At 43.8% G+C, this 21,665-nt stretch overlaps 2 protein-coding genes across 7 annotated transcripts in view; one reads left to right on the plus strand and one right to left on the minus strand.

The window, feature by feature from the left end:
• LOC140633127 (coiled-coil domain-containing protein 144A-like) overlaps positions 1-21,665 on the minus strand; it is a 606,261-nt gene that overhangs the window by 250,643 nt on the left and 333,953 nt on the right.
• Positions 1-21,665, plus strand: part of LOC140633286 (ankyrin repeat domain-containing protein 26-like) — a 169,390-nt gene that overhangs the window by 586 nt on the left and 147,139 nt on the right. For all 6 annotated transcript variants that reach the window (XM_072825617.1, XM_072825618.1, XM_072825613.1 and 3 more), the window contains 4 exons: positions 5,981-6,099; positions 6,200-6,230; positions 6,782-6,841; positions 10,979-11,106. The gene's annotated coding sequence lies outside the window, so the exon portion shown is untranslated. Of the gene's footprint in view, positions 1-5,980; positions 6,100-6,199; positions 6,231-6,781; positions 6,842-10,978; positions 11,107-21,665 lie in introns of those variants that run through there.

Below are 21,665 nucleotides of genomic sequence, written 5' to 3' on the forward strand. Positions count from 1 at the left end.
GCGCCAGGGGACCCGCGCCACAGGTGGCATCCGGGGCGGGGCCTGCGCGCCGGCAGGGGCGGGGGAGCGGTGGGGCGGAAGGAACCCCGGACGACAGGGCGCGGCGCTGCCTGGGCTCCCCGCGCTCGCCTGGCCCTTCCCCAGGTGCCTCCGCGCGCCGGCCGGTCCCCAGCGCGCCAGGCCTCCGGGGCGCCCAGTGCGCAGGCGCCGGCGGCGGGCTCCGAGCGTGTGCCGGGCTGGAGCGCGGTGGGGCGCGTGGCGGCGGCGGCGGGGGAGCGGTGGGGCGGAAGGACCCCCGGACGACAGGGCGCGGTGCTGCCTGGGCTCCCCGGTGCGGGTGTGGCCCCTCCCCAGGTGCCTCCGCACTCAGGCCGGCCCCCAGCGTGCGGGGCCTCCCGGTCGACCAGTGCGCAGGCGCCGGCGGGGGGCTCCCAGCATGCACTGTGCTCGAGCGCGGTCCCCCGGACTGACGGCCAGCCCTGCGGATGGACGGGCCGTGTGCCCTGTCGCCCTGCGCCTGCTGAACTCTGAGCGCCTGAGGATGTCTGCGATGAGGAAGGTGCGGGCCGCGGGCGGGGCGCGGGCAGGGACCCCGAGCTGCAGGAGTGACCGGTCGTGGGCTGCGCGCTGCGGCCTGGTGCCTCGCCGGCGGTGCTTCCCGGACCCTGCACTCCCGCGGCGTGGGTGCGGCGCGGACTGTTCCGGGCAGACGGGCGGGCTGGAGGAGCTGCGGGGCCTGAGGAGGGGGCGGCGTCCGGCTCCCACGGTGCAGCGGCGAGGGCCCAGGCGGAAGCGGCTCGTGTTTAGGGCAGCGCCAGCGGCGGACAGACGGTCCCTGGACAGCTCGAGAGCCTCCGTCCACGTCGCCCGAGGCAGCAAGTGCCGGGTCTGTCCTCCGGATGCGGGGCACCGCCCCTGGGGGGACGCGCGCTACCTTCGTGTCGCCCTGGCACCGGCCGGGCAGGCGCGCTGGGACCGTGGGGCTGCGGGCGAGCTGCACTTGCTGCAGGCTACCGCCGCCTCCAGCGCCAGGGGACCCGCGCCACAGGTGGCATCCGGGGCGGGGCCTGCGCGCCGGCAGGGGCGGGGGAGCGGTGGGGCGGAAGGATCCCCGGACGACAGGGCGCGGCGCTGCCTGGGCTCCCCGCGCTTGCCTGGCCCTTCCCCAGGTGCCTCCGCGCGCCGGCCGGCCCCCAGCGCGCCAGGCCTCCGGGGCGCCCAGTGCGCAGGAGCCGGCGGCGGGCTCCGAGCGTGTGCCGGGCTGGAGCGCGGTGTGGCGCGTGGCGGCGGCGGCAGCCGGGGAGCGGTGGGGCGGAAGGACCCCTGGACGACAGGGCGCGGTGCTGCCTGGGCTCCCCGGTGTGGGTGTGGCCCCTCCCCAGGTGCCTCCGCACTCAGGCCAGCCCCCAGCGTGCGGGGCCTCCCGGTCGACCAGTGCGCAGGCGCCGGCGGGGGGCTCCCAGCGTGCACTGCGCTCGAGCGCGGTCCCCCGGACTGACGGCCAGCCCTGCGGATGGACGGGCTGTGTGCCCTGTCGCCCTGCGCCTGCTGAACTCCGAGCACCCGAGGATGTCTGCGCTGAGGAAGGTGCGGGCCGCGGGCGGGGCGCGGGCAGGGACCCGGAGCTGCAGGGGTGACCGGTCGTGGGCTGCGCGCGGCGGCTTGGTGCCTCGCCGGCGGTGCTTCCCGGACCCTGCACTCCCGCGGCGTGGGTGCGGCGCGGACTGTTCCGGGCAGACGGGCGGGCTGGAGGAGCTGCGGGGCCTGAGGAGGGGGCGGCGTCTGGATCCCGCGCGGCAGCGGCGAGGGCCCAGGGGCCCAGGCAGAAGTGGCTCGTGTTTAGGGCGGCGCCAGCGGCGGACGGACGGTCCCTGGACAGCTCGAGAGCCTCCGGCCACGCCGCCCGAGGCAGCTAGTGTCCGGTCCGTCCTCCGGCTGCGGGGCACCGCCCCTGGGGGGACGCGCGCTACCTTCGCTTCGCCCTGGCACCGGCCGCGCTGCGGCGCTGGGACCTTGTTGTGGCCAGCGAGCAGCACGCGCCTCAGGCTAACGGCCGCATAGGGCACCCGGCGAGCCCGCGCCACAGGTGGCATTCGGGGCGGGGACTGCCCGCGGGCTGCGGGGTGGCGGAGGCGCGGCGCTTGCCTGGGCTCCCCGCGCTTGCCTGGCCCTTCCCAGGTGCCTCCGCGCGCCGGGCGGCCCCCAGCGCACCAGGCCTCCGGGGCGCCCAGTGCGCAGGCGCCGGCGGGGGGCTCCGAGCGTGTGCGGGGCTGGAGCGCGGTGGGACGCGTGGCGGCGGCGGCGGCGGCGGCGGCCCCGTCCCCGCGGATTGTTGGCTGGCGGTGCGGATGGACGGACGGGCCACAACGCATGTCGCCCTTCGCCTGCTGAACTCAGAGCGCTCGAGGATGTCGGCGCTGAGGAAGGTGCGAACCGCCGGGGCCGCGGGCGGGGAGCGGGCAGGGACCCAGAGCAGCAGGGGCCACGGTAGCGGGCTGCACGCGGCGGCCTCCTCCCTCGCCCGGGCTGGCTGTCTCGCTGGCGGGGCCTCCCGGACCACGTGCTGCCGGGGCATGGGTGCGGCGCAGACTGCGATGGGCTGGTTTTCATGATCTCCTAGTACTTATCTGTTGCTTTTTAAAATTTTTTCCTTGTTGATGATTTTGAAAAGCCATAGTTTAAATATCGGGGCCGTATAATTAAAAAGAAATCGATTATCTTCAGAAGTTGATTTTTTAGATGTGTTTTCTATTTTATTTGTAAAAGGTTTTACTTATTGATTTGTGAGAGAGACAGTGAGAGGCAGAGACCCAGGCAGAGGGAGAAGCAGGCTCCCCATAGGAAGCCCAATGTGGGGCTGGGTCCTGGGCCAGAATCACGCCCTGAGCCAAAGTTAGACGCTCAGCTTCTTAATCACCCAGATGTCCCTGTGTTTCCTATTTTAACTTATATAATAAGGCATATGTCATCAATCTCAAAGTGATTTGCTATTTGGTTACTCCCCCAGACGCCTTTCAGGTTTCATCCACAGATTAGAAATTATAGGGATCTTTCACTTTATGTGTTTTATGCGGATGCTTATTCCTCTGCTCCTCTTGGTGGTTCATTCGAGAACCAAACTTTTTGAGGTGGAGTAAAGGTATAGACAGAATTCTAGTAAGGGGCAGTTGCCACTTGAGGAAGTCTTAAGAAATCACTTTATTATTTTTTAAAACTCTTTTTTTTTTAAGATTTTATTCATTCATAAGAGAGCCACACAGAGACAGAGAGAGAGAGTTAGAGACACAGGCAGAGGGAGAAGCAGGCTCCATGCAGGGAGTCCACAGTGGGACTTGATCCTGGGTCTCCAGGATCAAGCCCTGGCCCAAAGGCAGTGCTAAACTGCTGAGCCACCCGGGCTGCCCAATTTTTAAAACGTTTTTATCAGGGACGCCTGGGTGGCTCAGTGCTGAAGTGTCAGCCTTCAGCCCAGGGTGTGATCCTGGAGTCCCGGGATCGAGTCCCACTTTGGGCTGCCTGCATGGAGCCTGCTTCTCTTTCTGCCTATGTCTCTGCCTGTCTCTCTCTCTCTCTCTCTGTCCGTCTCATGAATAAATAAAATCTTTTAAAAATTCATCAAATGCCTCTTTTGTGCCAACCACAGGACTACGTGCCTTGTTCCCTTGCATTCTTATAACAATGTTAACCACCACTTCTCCTCTTGCTTTAACTGTACTTTGAGATAACTGTGGATTCATGTGTTGGAAGACATAATACAGATCCCGTGTACCCTTGACCCTGCTTCCTCCAGTGGTGACATCTCGCATAGTTATGGTAACCACGTGGGTACATCGTCACTGATGCAGTCCCTTAGGCTTTTTCAGATTTTACCTGTGTTATATGCACACACTTGTGTATCTGCATACGTATGTATATTTTTTCCTGTCCAGTTTACTATAGGTGTAGATTCCGTTTCTTTTGAACATATGATGGAAAGAAGGCTGAGGTAAGTTATGGGGGGTAAATGAAGTATAGACCTGGTTTGAATCTAGGTCTGTTTGACTCAGAGTTTTGATTTTTCAATAGCAGTAGCGATGGACACTCCTGGGTGATGCAGTGGGTTGAGTGTCTGACTGTTGGTCTCAGCTCCAGCCATGATCAGGGTCATGATTTGGAGCTTCGTGTCAAGCTCCATGCTGAGCGTGGAGTCTGCTTAAGATTCTGTCTCCCTCTGCCCCTGTCCCCTGCCTCTCTGTAAAATAAATTAATCCTAAAAAAAATAATAGTCCTGATGAATAACAGGAATAACAACAATAGCTGAAGCTCACTAAGTTACATATGAAATAGACTATTTACCATATGCCGGGGCTGTTCTAATACATTACCTCAGTTATCGCCCCCCCCCCCCAGAACTATACCTCATAAATTATGTTATAGTTGAACTAGTATTATTAATTAAACTAACCATATTTCCAAGGAACAAGGAATTCCTTTTGTTGCTCCTAAATCAATAATAAAATAGCGAAATTCTACCTCCTTTTTACCTAATTTTCAATTTGAACCTCTGACCTTAATCGCTGATCTTGGCAATTGTCATGTTTTTAAAGTTGTGTGTATCTGTGTACGTGTAAAGTGAGACCTGCATTATTATACATCGAATTATGTTGGGACACCTTACAAATAGTTTTATGAAATCATCAATAAGAGCTAGCTTAGGCATGATGCCAGGTTTTTAAGGGAATAAGTGTAAATCATCAAGAATACTTAAGAATGTAATAGGGAGACATTTTCTTCCCCCTAAAGTAGAATAGATCTTTTTGGCCACATGCAGTCCCAGGAATGTTTGAGTTTAACGTCTCATGTTACAGATCCAGCTTTCCAAGGCAAAGCGAATACATTTGGTGAATGATCACTGATTATCAGAATATGATAATACTTTAGGAAGATAATAGATAGACTAATCAGCAGGCCATAATTTATGATTCTTTGCTAGTTACATATCTTGTAAAGCTGTCCCTGTGATGAACAGCAGCACTTCAGAGCAGGAATAACAGCACGCTCCTGTGTCGTAGATCCCAGGAGGTTTCGGTGCTCTTGTAGACAGCAGACAGAAATAAAAGGAAGTTTCTCCTTTTTACCTCGTATAATCCCACTGGAAAGTGAAACGTGTGCTGAGAGTTGATACTGACTTCTTCTAGGTCACCTCCCTGAAGAGGCCCCGGGCAGGCACTGTCGTAACAGTTCTTGGACAGGAGTCTGATGGACCCCAAAGGAGGTGGGAGGGTTTCTGCAACAGGCTACTGGTGGAACAGGGTGCTACTGTCTAGCCCCAGGAAGCTTCTAGTGAGGAGGGCCCCGAGGAACCTGCATCCTTTTCCTTAACTCTTTCAGAGGGTACGGCATACGCCCAGATTGGAGTTAAAGGTAAACTCAGTTCTGTGTAGCTTGTGGTTGTTGCTTTTTGAAAAATGAGCAGCTACAAGAAAGCAACACCACGTATGGCTTAATAGGCCTTAGCTTTTTGGAACTTGAATTTGGATGTAGATAACGCAAATGGTTTTGAAGCTATATATCATTAGGAACTCTTTGGAAACCACAAAACCTTTTTAATGGGCCACTCTATCAATTTTCTGCTCTTCTAAGGAGTTTTTCCTATTCATGACTCCTTTTGATCTTTGGCTAACACTGAGGCAAATGTAGTGACGATTTAGTTTTCTTCTTCCTCTGATAGCTTGTACACGTTTTCTGCCTCGGGTGGTGTCCGCTTGGATGCCTGGAGAATGTTGACAAAGGAAAGGTTAGGCTAGCCTGTTGATGCTACATATTTGGGCTTTAAAAATCAAAAAGGTTCCTTGGCTTCCGCGGAGAAGCATTCTGCTTGATGGCCCAGATTACTGATCCAGTAAAAACGACATGTTCCAGCCATCCTTCACACACACCTTAAGTGAAATTAATGAGATCACTCTATGGTTACGCTTTGTGTTTTATTTTCACTTTCTAGGTCTGTATGAGCTGTTGGCTGTTGTGCCAGGCCGGCTGGGGCCACGTGTGGACAGCCAGGAAGACCTGACCTTCCTCTGGGATATGTTTGGTGAGAAAAGCCTGCATTCACCGGTAAAGGTAAAACCATGCTGATGTCAGATTCTCTTGGTGGGAAAACATATGGAAAAATATTTTGTCATCTCATGCTTTGTTCTGTCCTCCCCTATTCTCTATGCAGAAGTTACTCGTCGAGCACCATTTTCCTTTAGGTTAGTGATTTCTGAATTGTATTCATGAAACATTTCCTTAATGTGTGACCAAAAAGCTATTCCCTTTTTCATTTTCACTTTGATTTCGCTACTCTAGATTTTTGTTTATTATGTGTGAATCTGGATCTCAAAAGAAATTCTCTCAACATTTCTTCTTTGTCATATTTGCTCTAGATTATTTTTTTTCATATTTGCCGTTTACTCAATTTAAGAAGTTTTCGTTTATTCTTTGTAAAATGACTTTTTAAATGACTAGCCATTGGACTTTGTCAAGTGCTTTTTATTTATTTATTGTATGATCATATGATTTGTTTCCTGTCAGTCTCAACATAGGAAAGTTCATTGGTTTTTGACTTTTTTTTTTTTTTACTGATTTTTGACTGTTCAACTGGCTATCATTGGACTATTATTTGAGATAACCTAATTTGTTCATGATTTGTTCTCCTTTACATATAATCTGCTGGAGTTAGTTGACTCCTAGTTTATTTAGAACTTTAATGTCTCCTTTTATGAGACAGCCCATAATTTTGCTTTCTTATCTCTCTCATCAGATCTTCACAATATCCTGGGTAGCCTTAGGTTGTGAGGTGGAAGTCTCTACTCTTCTGTGGGTAAGTTTATGAAAGACTGAAGTTCGTTTGTCCTTTAGCAGAACTGACTTGTTGGGTTCCTTGGGCCTGGATGTTTTCTTTTTGATAAGGATATTGGTAACTATTTTAAAGATGACAAGAACGTTTAGGCTTTCTATTTCTTCTTGATTAGTTTTAATGATTCATATTTTTCTAAGATTTGGTCCATTTCAACTACATTGTCAAATTTCTGAAAAGGTTGCTTATAATATTTCACATGTGCAGTTTCTATGCTAATTGTTTTTCTTCTTGGTCCTGATATTGGTACTTATTGCCCTTTCTTCTCTTTCCTCAATATTGCCAGAGTTTTGGCATTAGTCTTTTTAGATATAAACCTTTGGCCTTATTAATTTTCCTCATTGTATATTAGTTTTTATTTCATTGACTTTTTTAAAAAAATTCTTTTTCTAGTTATGAACGTTTGTTTTAAATTTTCAACCTTCTTCTTTTCCTAACGTTAGCATTTAAGGCCATTTCTCCCAAGGTACTGGTTTTCTTAACTTAGAATCATTTTGTAGTTGCTTACTTAGACTTTTCTTGAATTTACAAATAAGGATTTTTTTAATTTATCTTGTTCCTGATTTCTACCTTAATTGCTTTGAGGTCAGAAAACCTAATTTGCATTATTTCAGTCCTTTGAAATGTGTTTACACTTTACGGCCAGCTACATATTCAATATCTGTAATGTATCCTGTCTGTGTCTAAAAAGAAGGTATATTCTGCAGTCATTAAGTATAGTTTTCTGTATATGTCTGTAGATCAAGTTTGTAAACCTATTCAAATATTCTGTGTTTTCACTGATTTTTGTTCGTTTATTCTCTGTTACCAAGAGAAGTATGGTAAAAAGGTTTCCCATTATGACCATGGTTTTCTTCTTGCAGTTCTGTTCAGTTTTTTTTTGTGTTTTTTTTTTTAAATTTAATTTATTTATCGGACACTGAAGAAGCAGGAGGAGTGACAGGCAGAGAGAGAGAGAGAGGGAGAAGCAGGCTCCCCCCTGGAGCAAGGACCCTGATGTGGGCCTTGATTCCAGGACCCTGGAATCTTGACGGGAGTTGAAGGCAGGTGCTTAACCGACTGAGCCACCCAGGCTCCCTCTGTTCATTTTTTGTTGTATATATTTAAATTTGTTATTAAATATAAATTTGTTATTTTGCTGGTGAATTACTACACTTTATACTTTTTAACAGAGTTTATTTTAAAGTAGATACGTTTTTGTTGCCATTTGCAGGATATCTTTTCCTATCCTTTTATTGTCAACTCTTCCATATTCCTGCTTTATTGCTTTTGTGAATTACAGTTGGAGCTTTCTGAGGTAACAAGTCAGAAGTCTTTACTTTCAGCTAGAATATCTTCACTACAGTTCATTATGACGTATGATCTTTATAATTTAAAATCTGACGTATTTTGTGTTTTCTTGTCCTGATTTTTCTTTGTTTCTTTTGGATTGGTTAGGGTTTTCCCTGCATACAGTTGAGAAGTTAATACATTCTCTTTCTGTTATTTGAGTGGCTACGTTAGAAATTATGACGTGAATCCTTTTTATAAAATCCTATCTTAATCTGTCTATTGTCATCTGGAAAAGATCCAGAAATCTTAGCGCACTTTTGCCCCATATACTTTCCTGCCAACTTCAGTGCTATTGTGTCCTGTATTTTAATTCTCTCTAGAAAAGAAACAGAAAAGCAAAAACCCCTCACAACCTTGAAGACATCCTTATTTTGCTTTACATCAACGTCATTATTCATTTAGTATAACCACCATTTTGTTTGTTCTAGTCCCAATCTTACAGCTCAGCCTTGTCATCCAGGCTGATTTTTCACCTGTTTAATGTAAAAAAGCTCTAGAATCTCCTGTATTGAGGGTTTGTGGCTATCAAACTATGTCTTTCAGTGAATCAGTACATGTTTTTATTTCCTTCCATTTTTTTTTCGTTTTATTAAATTATAATCGATATATGACACACTAGTTTCAGGCGTGCAACATAAAATTTGGCATTTGTATATCTTGCACAATGAACACCATAGTAAGTCTAGTTAACATCTCTCTGCATGCACAGTCACGCCATTTGTTTTCTTGTGCTAAGAACTTTTCAGACGTATTTTCTGAAAACAACTTTCAAATTTGCAATACGTTATTATTGACTATAGTCACCATGCTGTGCGTGAATTCATTTTGTAAGAGGATGATGGGACTCTTGATCCCCTTTATCCGTTTTTACCCACACAGCCTCACCCCCTTCCCTTTTGGCAACCACCCATGTATTCTCTGTATTTCTGACTTTATTTGTTGTTTCAGGTATAAGTTAAATCATACCATATCTGTCTTTCTCTGTCTGACTTTTTTCACTTAGCATAATACCCTTCAGATTCATGCCAGTTGCAAATGGCTAATTTATTTTATGGCTGAATAGTATTCCTTTTTTTTTTTTTTTTTTTTTGCTGAATAGTATTCGTGTGTGTGTGTGTGTGTGTGTGTGTGTGTGTGTAAATCTTTTCCCATTCATCCCTCAAAGGAAGGACACTTTGGTTATTTCCATATCTTGGCTATTGTAAATAATGCTGCAGTGAACATAGAGGTACATGTATCCTTTTGAATCTTCAGATAAATACCCAAAAGTGGAATTGCAGGATCATGTGGGAGTTGTATTTTTAAGTTTTTGACTGTTCTCCAGATTATTTTCTGTGGTGGCCGCACCAATTTACAACCTCACCAACGGTGCACTAGGGTCCCCCTTTGCCCACAGCCTCATCAGTACTTATTTTTTCTTGTCTTTCTGATATTGGCCTTTCTCAGAGGTGTGAAGCGATATCTCACTGTGATTTTGATTTGCATTACTCTGATGATTTGTGATGTTGAGCATCTTCCCGTGTGCCTGTTGGTGATCAGTATGTCGTCTTTGGGAAAACGTCTATTCAGATCCTCTGTCCATTTTTTAATATTGAATTGTTTGTTTCTTGTTGATATTGAGCTATATGAATTTCTGTATATATTTTGGCTGTTAACCCCTTATTGGATAGAATTGGCAGTTCTTCTTCCTTCTATTCGGTAGATTGCCTTTTTTGTTGTTGATGATTTCCTTTGCTGTGCAGAAGCTTTTTAGTTTTATGTTATCTCATTAATTTATTTTTGTTTTTTGATGCCACTGCCTTTGGAATCATAAGATCCAAAAAGGAAAAAAAAAATCTCCAAGAGTGATGTCAGAGAGCTTACGACCCATGTTTTCTTCTAGGAGTTTAATGATTTCAGGATTTTCATTCCAGTCTTTAATCCATTTTGAGTTAATTTCTTTGTATGGTGTGAGATGATGGCCCAGTTTCAGTCTTTTATATGTAGGTGTCTAGGTTTCCCAGCACCATTTATTGAAGAGATTGTCTTTCTCCATTGTATATTCTTGCCTCTTTTCTTGTAAAGTAATTGGCCTTATATGGCTGGGTTTATTTCGGGGCTCTCTTTTCTGTCCCACGAATCTGTGTGTGTGTTTTTATGCCAATACCATACATTTTGATTACTTTAGTTGTTAGATACTACAGCTTGAATTCAAGGAGTGTAATGTCTCAGACTTGTCCTTTCTCAAGATTTGCTTTGGCTGCTTGGGATCTTTTGTGGTTCTATACAAATCTTACGATTGTTGTATTTCTGTGAAAAATGCCACTAGAATTTCAATAGAGATTGCCTTGACTCTGTAGATTGCTCTGGTCAGTATGGACATTTTTGCAATATTCTTCATGAGCATGGAATATCTTTCCACTTATTAGTGTCATTGTCTCTCCTCAGTGTCCTATAGTTTTCAGAGTATAGATCATTCACCTCCTTGGTTAAATTTATTCTTGGGTATTTTTTCATGCAATTTTAAATGGGATTTGTTTTCTTAGTCTCTCTTCCTGATAGTTTGTTGTTGGTGTACACAAGTGTGACAGAATTGTGTATATCAGTTTTGTACCTGCAACTTTACTGAATTTATTTAGAAATAAGGTTAGAACTAATGTTCTAACAGTCTTTTTTTTTCCACAGAGTCGTTAGGGTTTTCTGTGTATAAAATTGTATCATCTACAAATAGTGATGGTTTTACTTCTTCCTTTACAATTTGGTTCCAATTTCTTTCTTTTTCCTTCCTAGCTGCTGTGGCCAAGACTTCCAATACTGTGTTAGCATCCTCGCCTTGTTCCTGATGTTAAGCAGGAAGCTTTTCCCTGTTGAGCATGATGCTAGCTGTGCACTGGTCATACGTGGCCTTACATTTTGAGGTACATTTGGTCTATACCCACTTTGTTGAGTTTTTCTGGGGTTTAATCCTGGTCTTTCATTGGGAACATGTTTATCTGTTTCCTCATGTTGCCTGACTTTGTATGTATGTATGTCTTTGTGTTAGGTGAAACAGCTATCTCTTCTAGTCCTGAAGGTGTGGCTGTGTGTGGGTGAACATTTTTGTTTATAGTAGCCTTGCTTCAGTGTTTGGTTGTCTCTCATACTGTTTCCCCAATTATTCTAGACCTGTGGGGCTCACAAACACAATCCACCCTGGCCCCAGAGTCTCATATTCAGTAGGCATCCCCTGTGTGGGTTGCATGTACCTGCTGGCTTGGAGGCCTCTGGCAGTGGGAGTGTAACTAGAGGTCAGGGCACTGGCCTCCTGCTTCTGGCAGGGCCGTGGCAGCAGTATGGAGGGGGAAGGAGGTACTAGAAGGTTATGGGAATGCAAAAATAGCTCCTGCCAGCATTGGCAGTAGCAAGGTAGAGAAAGCGTAAATATGGCACCCTCCGGTATCTTTTGTCTTTGGAGGGAATCTGAGTGGGCTTTTGCCCTTCTGGTAGATGCTTTAAGATTAGCAAATGGAACCCCTTCACATCTGGTCTAGGCTCCTTTCAAACTGGTGCTTTTGTACTGGGTCCTGAGGCAAATGAGTCTGATTGTGAGCCCTGTAAAAGCAGAGCCTGCACTCAGTACAGCCCTAGGAGTCTCCTGGACGGAAGCTCCACTGGTTTCCAAAGCCAGGTGCTTTGGGGGCTGTCTGTCTGGTGCATCTCCCATGGGTCATGGTGCCTGATGAGTAGTACAGATTCCCTCCCTCAGGGAGGGGTTCTGTATTTGTGCAACCCCTCCTCCATAGGTCGTTGCATGGGGGGAGGTGAGGTTTTCGGCAAAAATACAACTACATCTGTCTCTCCTCCCTGTCTGTTTAATTCTTCGTTGTGGAGTAGCTGTCCTGCTCAGAGATAATTGTTTTATATGTAGCTGTAGATATATTGTGTCTGTTGAGGGAAAGGATTTCAGAAGTTTTTATGTGACTATCTTGAATGATCTCCCTGTTTGCCTGTGTTCTTTTTTTTTTTTTTTTTAGATTTTATTTATTTAGTCGTGAGAGAGGCAGACACACAGGCAGAGGGAGAAGCAGGCTCCAAGCAGGGAGCCCAACAAGGGACTTGATCCCAGGACCTCGACCCAGGCCACCTGCGTCTTCTTGAATGGCATTTTTAGTAAGCAAAGAATGCTAGGTAGGCTCTTGTTATCTATCTGTGTATCTATCTATCTATCTATCTATCTATCTATCTATCATCTATCTATCTATCTATCTATCATCTATTTATATTTCAGTATAGTGAAAGATGATGAAATGATTATTCCTAAAATTTCTAGTTAGAGGTCAGCTGTCAGGATCTCTGATTTGAAGTAATCTTTCAAAGCATGTTTTTTTCCTCTGGCTCTTTTAAAGACTTCAATACATACATAACTTTTTTTCTTTTAAATAAGTTCTGTTTACTTCTTTTAAAAATGTTCGGCCCAAGTGTGGCAGGATACAAAATCAATGCCCAGAATTCAGTGGCATTTCTGTACACTAACAATGAGACTGAAGAAAGAGAAATTACGGAGTCAATCCCTTTTACAATTGCACCCAAAAGCATAAGATGCCTAGGAATAAACCTAACCAAATAGGTAAAGGATGTATACCCTAAAAACTACAGAACACTTCTGAAAGAAAGTGAGGAAGACACAAAGTGATGGAAAAATACTCCATGCTCAAGGATTGGAAGAATTAATATTGTGAAAATGTCAGTGATCACCCAAGGCAATTTACACGTTTATTTTTATTTATTTTTTAATTTTTATTTACTTATGATAGTCACAGAGAGAGAGAGAGGCAAAGACACAGGCAGAGGGAGAAGCAGGCTCCATGCACCGGGAGCCCGATCCCGGGTCTCCAGGATCACGCCCTGGGCCAAAGGCAGGTGCTAAACCGCTGCGCCACCCAGGGATCCCAATTTACACATTTAATACAATCCCTATCAAAATGCCATGGACTTCTTCAGAGAGTTGGAACAAATTATTATAAGATTTGTGTGCGGGATCCCTGGGTGGCGCAGCGGTTTGGCGCCTATCTTTGGCCCAGGGCGCGATCCTGGAGACCCGGGATCGAATCCCACATCGGGCTCCCGAGGCATGGAGCCTGCTCCTCCCTCTGCCTGTGTCTCCGCCTCTCTCTCTCTCTCTCTCTGTGTGACTATCATAAATAATAAATAAAAAAATTAAAAAAAAAAAAAAGATTTGTGTGGAATCTGAAAAAACCCCAAATAGCCAGGGGAATCTTAAAAAAGAAAACCATAGCCATGGGCATCACAATGCCAGATTTCAGGTTGTACTACAAAGCCGTGGTCATCAAGACAGTTGGTACTGGCACAAAAACAGACACATAGATCAATGGAACAGAAATGAGAATCCAGAAGTGGACCCTCAACTTTATGGTCAACTAATATTTGACAAAGGAGGAAAGACTATCCACTGGAAAAAAGACAGTCTCTTCAGTAAATGGTGCTGGAAAATTGGACATCCACATGCAGAAGAATGAAACTAGACCACTCTCTTGCACCATATACAAAGATAAAATGATGAAAGATCTAAATGTGAAACAAGAATCCATCAAAATCCTAGAGGAAAACATAGGCAACTCCCTTTTCGAACTTGGCCACAGTAACTTCTTGCAAGATACATCCATGAAGGCAAGAGAAACAAAAGCAAAAATGAACTATGGGGACTTCATCAAGGTAAGAAGCTTTTGCACAGCAAAAGATACAGTCAACAAAACTAAAAGACAACTACAGAATGGCAGAAGATATTGGCAAATGACTTCTCAGTTAAAGGCCTAGTATCCAAGATCTGTAAAGAACTTCTTAAACTCAACAGCAAAGAAACAAACAATCCAATCAAGATACGGGCAAAAGACATGAACAGAAATCTCACAGAGGAAGACACAGACATGGCCAAGAAGCACATGAGAAAATGCTCCGCATCACTGGCCATCAGAGAAATACAAATCAAAACCACAATGAGATACCACCTCACACCAGTGAGAATGGGGAAGATTAACAAGGCAGGAAACCACAAAAGTTGGAGAGGATGCGGAGAAAAGGGAACCCTCTTGCACTGTTGGTAGGAATGTGCAATGGTGCAGCCACCCTGGAAAACTGTGTGGAGGTTCCTCAAAGAGTTAAAAATAGACCTGCCCTAGGAACCAGCAATTGCACTGCTAGGGATTTATCCCAAAGATACAAATGCAATGAAACGCCAGGACACTTGCACCTCGATGTTTCTAGCAGCGGTGTCCACAATAGCTAAACTGTGGAAGGAGCCTCGGTGTCCATCGAAAGATGAATGGGTAAAGAAGATGTGGTTTATGTATACAATGGAATATTACTCAGCCATTAGAAATGACCAATACCCATCATTTGTTTCGACGTGGATGGACCTGGAGGGTATTATGCTGTGTGAAATAAGTCCATCGGAGAAGGACAAACATTTTATGGTCTCATTCATTTGGGGAATATAAAAAATAATGAAAGGGATTAAAGGGGAAAGAAAAAATGAGTGGGAAATATCAGAAAGGGAGACAGAACATGACAGACTCCTAACTCTGGGAAACGAACTAGGGGTAGTTGAAGGGGAGGTGGGTGGCAGGTGGGGGTAACTGGGTGGCGGGCACTGATGGGGGCACTTACTTGATGGGATGAGCACTGAGTGTTATTCTGTATGGTGGCAAATTGAGCACCAATAAAAAATAAATTTATTAAAAAAAATGTTTGGCCAACATTCAAATTGTTTATACCATAGGCTCATCTTAAGAAACCTGGTTAACCTTTATTTCCAACATCAAAAGCATGAAGTTCCATTCTTAAAGCAGTAGATTCGAAAGAAGAAAGGTTTTGACTATATCACTGCAATATTGCCACTTGCAGAAGCCCTTTGAAGTAACTAGAATGGACTTTATTGGCCTTGCCAATGTCCTACAAATGTTTTGTTTTCATATTTCATTTAAAACATGAATTATTTTTCCCTTTTGATGTTGAGTGTATTTCATCATGGAAAATCAGCATCTTCAACTTGCTCTTTTTTCTTCAAATGGCTTCCAAAATGAGGTATACTCTGGAGTTTTGAATGGATCATGTTTTTATTTTTACAGTTCTCTTCCATAGCAAATCAAGCTCATTAGGTATGTGGCTGACCGCAAGCTGTTCTGTGTGAACAGAAAGCAGCGTGTGATTTGGCATTTGGATACAACTTTTGTTGGGGGGAGATCAGTACATAGAGCTTCATTCTTAAATTAAACCAGGACACTTGTTCTTGTCCTTGTTACTGCTCCTCAAGTATTTATGAATGAAGCAAAAAGTCGTCTTCATGTAATAATGGGTTTTCATTTTTATTTAATTTTTATTTAATTTTTAAGATTTTATTTATTCATGAGAGACACACAGAGCGAGAGAGAGGCAGAGACACAGGCAGAGGGTGAAGCAGACTCCAAGCAGGGAGCCAGATGTCGGACTCGATCCCCGGTCCCCAGGATCAGGCCCTGGACTGAAGCTGGCGCTAAACTGCAGAGCCACCCGGGCTGCCCTGGATTTTTCATTTTTAAACAGGAAAATCACTTAGTGGCATTTCTCACAGTAGCTCTTAGAGGTGGGCTTTCACTTCTGTTCTATTAATAGTTTTCTTGTAAGGTAAATATCTGCTAGCATACTTACTACATGTTAGCCAGTGACTCTGCTACATTGCGTACTCTTGCTATTACAAAAAGCCCAACCGTCATTTCTCCTTTTGTTGAGTTTTTCAAATGAATGGCTTTATTTATTACAGTGGGTAATAGCAGTAGACTTTCCTGCAGTGACTGTACTGTACTGTATGTATTCAATAAATACTGTTAATTGGTGACAGAAATTTATACACAAAAGAAGCAGGTGAATCAGACTAGACCAGATCTAGAGGGAGATACAGAAGCAAATTCTCTATTTGTTACCCTGTCGTCTGTTAGATTTAATATATTATTTTGAGTGAAGTAAGTCAGTCGGAGAGGGACAAACATCATATGGTCTCATTCATTCGGGGAATATAAAAACTAGTGAAAGGGATTCAAGGGGACAGGAAAGAAAATGAGTGGGAAATATCAGTGAGGGTGACAGCACATAAGAGACACCTAACTCTGGGAAACGAACAAGGGGTGGTGGAAGGGGAGGTCGGCCGGGGTTGGGGTGACAGGGTGACTGGCACTGAGGGGGGCACTTGACGGGATGAGCATCGGGTGTTGTAGTATATGTTGGCCAATCGAAGCCCAATAACAAATATACAAAAAATAAGGGAAAAAGAATTAAAAATAGATAAAAATAAACTTCATTTAAAAAGGTTTAATATATCATCTTATTGTGATTATTATCTTAGTCTTTACAGAAATGCCATGTAAACAAGTTGCTGAATATGTTGTGTCTCATGGCATTGTACAGAACTTTGTATGTGCAACAGTCCTCTCATACAGGAATTCTGCCAATAATTTTCATTCATTATGTAGTTTTTGTCTTTCATTTTGAGACTCATTGTATAATCTTAATGGCAGTGGTGTGATTTCTCTTTTAGCTGTAAGGAGTACAATGTTTCATAATGTACATGTAGTTGGCTTTTATTTTTCAGTTTTTCTTTAAGGTAAGATACATGTATAAAGTTTGCCATTTTTACCATGTTAACGTACAATGTAATGGCATTAGGTATATTCAGAATGTCGTGCAAACGTCACCACTCTCTATTTCCAAAACCTTCTCATCACTCTACACAGAAACTCTGTGGCTGTTAAGCGCTACCTTCCCTTGTTGCCCACCCCCAGCTCCCAGCAACCACCATTCTACGCTTTGTCTCTATATTTTAACTGTTTTACATAGTTCACATAAGTGGAACTATACAGTACTTGCCCTTTTGTAACTATACCACTCCATGCAATGCTTTCAAGGTTTGTCCATGTTGTAGCATGTATCAGAATCTCCTTCTCTTTCATGGTTGAATAACATTGCACTATGTGTATACACTGCATGTTGTTTGTCCATTTGTCTGTTGATGGACACTTGCATGTGTCCACCTTTTGGCTATTGTGAATGGTGCTGCAATGGACATTGCTGTACAACTATCTGTTTTGAGTCCCGATTGCGGTTCTTTTGGGTAGACACTTAGCAGCTGAAATGCCTGCTTATATAGTAATTCTGTTTAGGCTTGTGAGAAGGAACCATCAAAGTGTTTTCCGTGGAGTCTGCACCATTTTACATTCCTACCAGCATTATATGAGGGTTCCAATTTCTCCATATCCTCATCACTACCTGTTACACTGAGTAATTTTTGATTATAGCCATTCTCGTGGGCATGAAGTGGTAGTTCATTGTGGTTTTGATTTGCATTTCCCTAATGACTAATGATGTTGAGCATGTTTTCGGGTAGTCTTTGGCGATCTGATTGCCTTTTTGTTGTTGAGTTTGGCATTTTTTATATATTTTAGATATTAAACCCTTATCATATTTTCGCCTTGCAAATATTTTTTCCCCTTGTGTAGGCTATCATTTCACTTGTCTGATAGTATCCTTTGTACAAAAGTTCTAATTTCTATAAAGATCAGTGTCCATTTTATCTTGTGCTGCTTATGCTCTTGGTAGCATATCTAAGAATCTCTTTGCAAACCCAAGGTTATGAGGATTTACCCCTTGATTTAAAATTTGAGCTAATTTTTTGTGTATGGTGTGAGATAGGGATCTAAGAATCTACATTCTTGTGCATGTAGGAATCCAGTTGTCCTGTATAGTCTATTTTGTTTTCATCTCTATTTTTAGTGGCTATCAGTTTTTATCCTAGAAAGCGTTAGTTTGTGCTTTCTCTGGAAACAGTTTATTGGCAAAAGGTCGATGTCCTTAATTTAAAAATTATTGGAGAAATTTGGTGGCTTCATGACACTTTATAACGGAATTTCTTAAATGACAAAGCCCTGGAGGTGGGGGAAATTAGCTCTCAGGATAAAGAAAACCTAATTCTTATTATTGTACTTTGTATTCTGACACTGTTTGGGTGGCTTATTATTTTTTTTTGGTTGTTTTTGTGAGATAAATGCATTTTCAGTTCCACTTCTGGCATAGCTAGATTCACTCTCAGTGAAGGTCGGAACCCTGTTAGCTTTCTCTGTTGATGTTGTTATTCTGTGGTCCATTTATCTAGTAATAATACATAGTAGGAAAAGGCCAGTTACAATTAATCTGCATTAAACAGGTACGAAAAGAGCAAGAAAATGGTGGGGGAAGTGAACAGAACTTTATGTAGGAACAGGAAATATAAAATGTGACCACATTTGAAATGTAATTAAGAATATTGTAGGTTACAGTTGTAACTGCTAATTCTTAGCATGGATGCATTGTATCCTGCTGAATTTTCCTTTGTTGGCATAATATTGCTGCCAACATTTTATAATAGCACTTTGACTTTTCCAGTTAAAAGGGCAGTTTAACAAAAATATTTGAAGACTTTAGTTTCTCCAGTAGTATTTGGTTTTTGTTCATTTTTAAAGTTCGGTATTCAGATTGTTCCCTTTCAAAGTGGGGAGTTTTGTCAGATATGTTACATTTTTCTCAGTTGCTGACTAGCAGACCTCTTTCAGAGGCTTGTTTACCACCAGCATCACTTCGTCATCATTTTCATCAGCCCTGTGAAGTCCTGTATTTTTGCAGTCATGTTAATGGCATCCAAGGTAAAAACCAATGACAGCATAGAGGGCATGTATTAGGTGGGAAGAAATGTTTAAATGAGGGCTGGTATGAACATTGTCAGTTTATTGGTGAATATCATAATGTCTATATTCCTGTAACCTTGGATTGTTTGGGAATTAGATCCTAAATATTCAGAAGATAGGAACCTCTATGTTTATATTAGTATTTTCTTTATTTTCCCAACATTTGTTAGAGAGGGAGAGAGAGAGGAGAGGGGTAGAAGGAGGAGAGAGAATCTCAAGCAGATTCCACACTGAGTCCAGAGCCCAACATGGGGCTCAATCTCATGACCCAAAGACCATGACCTGAGCCAAGATCAAGAGTTGGATGCTTAATCAAGTCAGCCACCCAGACACCTCTGTATTGCTATATTCAATGACTAGGCTTTTATGAACTAATTTGAAGTCTTTTACCTATCTTAGTTAATTGAATATATGACTTGAGATAATTATAGTTGTATAGTAGAAATTTTCCAAACACAATGGTGATAAGCAATGCTGCGATATTATTATAGCTAAAATTGGTAGAGATTCCAGTGTTCACACATTCATTCTTCATTCAGCGAATATTTACGGAGCCACCTACTGTGGCAAGCCCTGTGCTAAGACAGTTGGAATTCAGCAGTGAGTGACATAGATAAATGTCTTTGCCCCCTTGTGGCTGGTATTTGACTAGGAAAGACTGAACCATAGACAAGACAAATGATGTATCCATCACAGGTTGTGATAAGCACCAAGAAACCTCAAGTGGCTGAGGGGCTGTGTGGAGATTTTAGGAAGGGAGACCAGGGGACCCCACTAAGATGCCATTTGGGGAAAGTCCTGTGTGAGCAGGCCTCTAATTTTTCTAATTTTCTCTAATTTTGAGTGGCATCCATGTGCACAGAGTGTGTCTTTGTCCTTCCTTGTGTGTGGGCCTGTCTTCTCCCAAGAATGTGTGAATAGGGAGTGACTGACTCTTGGCTTCCTTTTTTTTTTTTTTTTTCCTGGCTTCCATATGGTATCTCCTCTTTTCTGTCCCTGCACACCTTGGCGGTTTTTTGTTTGTTTTTGTGTTTCAGACTTTTCAGTCACATTCTTTTTTTTTAATAAATTTATTTTTTATTGGTGTTCAATTTGCCAACATATAGAATAACACCCAGTGCTCATCCCATCAAGTGCCCCCCTCAGTGCCCGTCACCCAGTCACCCCCACCCCCCCACCTCTACTTCCACCACCCCTAGTTCGTTTCCCAGAGTTAGGAGTCTCTCATGGTCTGTCTCCCTTTCTGATATTTCCCACTCATTTTTTTCTCCTTTCCCCTTTATTCCCTTTCACTATTTTTTATATTCCCCAAATGAATGAGACCATATAATGTTTGTCCTTCTCCAATTGACTTATTTCACACAGCATAATACCCTCCAGTTCCATCCACATCGAAGCAAATGGTGGGTATTGGTCATTTCTAATGGCTGAGTAATATTCCATTGTATACATAAACCACATCTTCTTTATCCATTCATCTGTCAATGGACACCGAGGCTCCTTCCACAGTTTGGCTATTGTGGACATTGCTGCTAGAAACATCGGGGTGCAGGTGTCCCGGCGTTTCATTGCATCTGTATCTTTGGGGTAAATCCCCAGCAGTGCAATTGCTGGGTCGTAGGGCAGGTCTATTTTTAACTGTTTGAGGAACCTCCACACCATTTTCCAGAGTGGCTGCACCAATTCACATTCCCACCAACAGTGTAAGAGGGTTCCCCTTTCTCCACATCCTCTCCAACATTTGTTGTTTCCTATCTTGTTAATGTTCCCCATTCTCACTGGTGTCAGGTGGTATCTCATTGTGGTTTTGATTCGTATTTCCCTGATGGCAAGTGATGCAGAGCATTTTCTCATGTGCATGTTGGCCATGTCTACGTCTTCCTCTGTAAAATTTCTGTTCATGTCTTTTGCCCATTTCATGATTGGATTGTTTGTTTCTTTGATGTTGAGTTTAATAAGTTCTTTATAGATCTTGGAAACTAGCCCTTTATCTGATACGTCATTTGCAAATATCTTCTCCCATTCTGTAGGTTGTCTTTTAGTTTTGTCGACTGTATCCTTTGCTGTGCAAAAGCTTCTTATCTTGATGAAGTCCCAATAGTTCATTTTTGCTTTTGTTTCTCTTGCCTTCGTGGATGTATCTTGCAAGAAGTTACGTGGCCAAGTTCAAAAAGAGTGTTGCCTGTGTTCTTCTCTAAGATTTTGATGGAATCTTGTCTCACATTTAGATCTTTCATCCATTTTGAGTTTATCTTTGTGTATGGTGCAAGAGAGTGGTCTAGTTTCATTCTCAGTCACATTCTTCTAATCCTAAAATTTCTTCACCTAAATTAACCATAAAGTAAGTTTTCTATCACGTTGTATCTTTCCAGAGTGTGTGAGTATAAGACAGCGTGTCTGTGAATCCACTCAGAGCCTTTGCAGAATTCTGCGAAACACTCTTATGTAAACATTTCCCATGGTTTTGAACAATGACTGGCATGGTACTTGTCTTGGCAACTTAATTTTTGTTCCATCTTCACAGGAAACTTTGGAAATGGTAACTTTTTCCCCTTTCCATTCATTTGTTTCACTCTGGAAATGAAAATAATCCATTTCAGAGTGGTGATATGCAAATTACAGATTGACAAAGTGTGGTCAGTAGATTCCAGGAACTAATATTAATGACGTTGAAGTATTGACATAGTTGGAGAAGCTAGCTTTAAAAGATATATGGCAATGAAATACTGTTA

The sequence above is a fragment of the Canis lupus genome, chromosome 5 (assembly GCF_048164855.1).
Source record: "Canis lupus baileyi chromosome 5, mCanLup2.hap1, whole genome shotgun sequence".
NCBI lineage: Eukaryota > Metazoa > Chordata > Mammalia > Carnivora > Canidae > Canis > Canis lupus.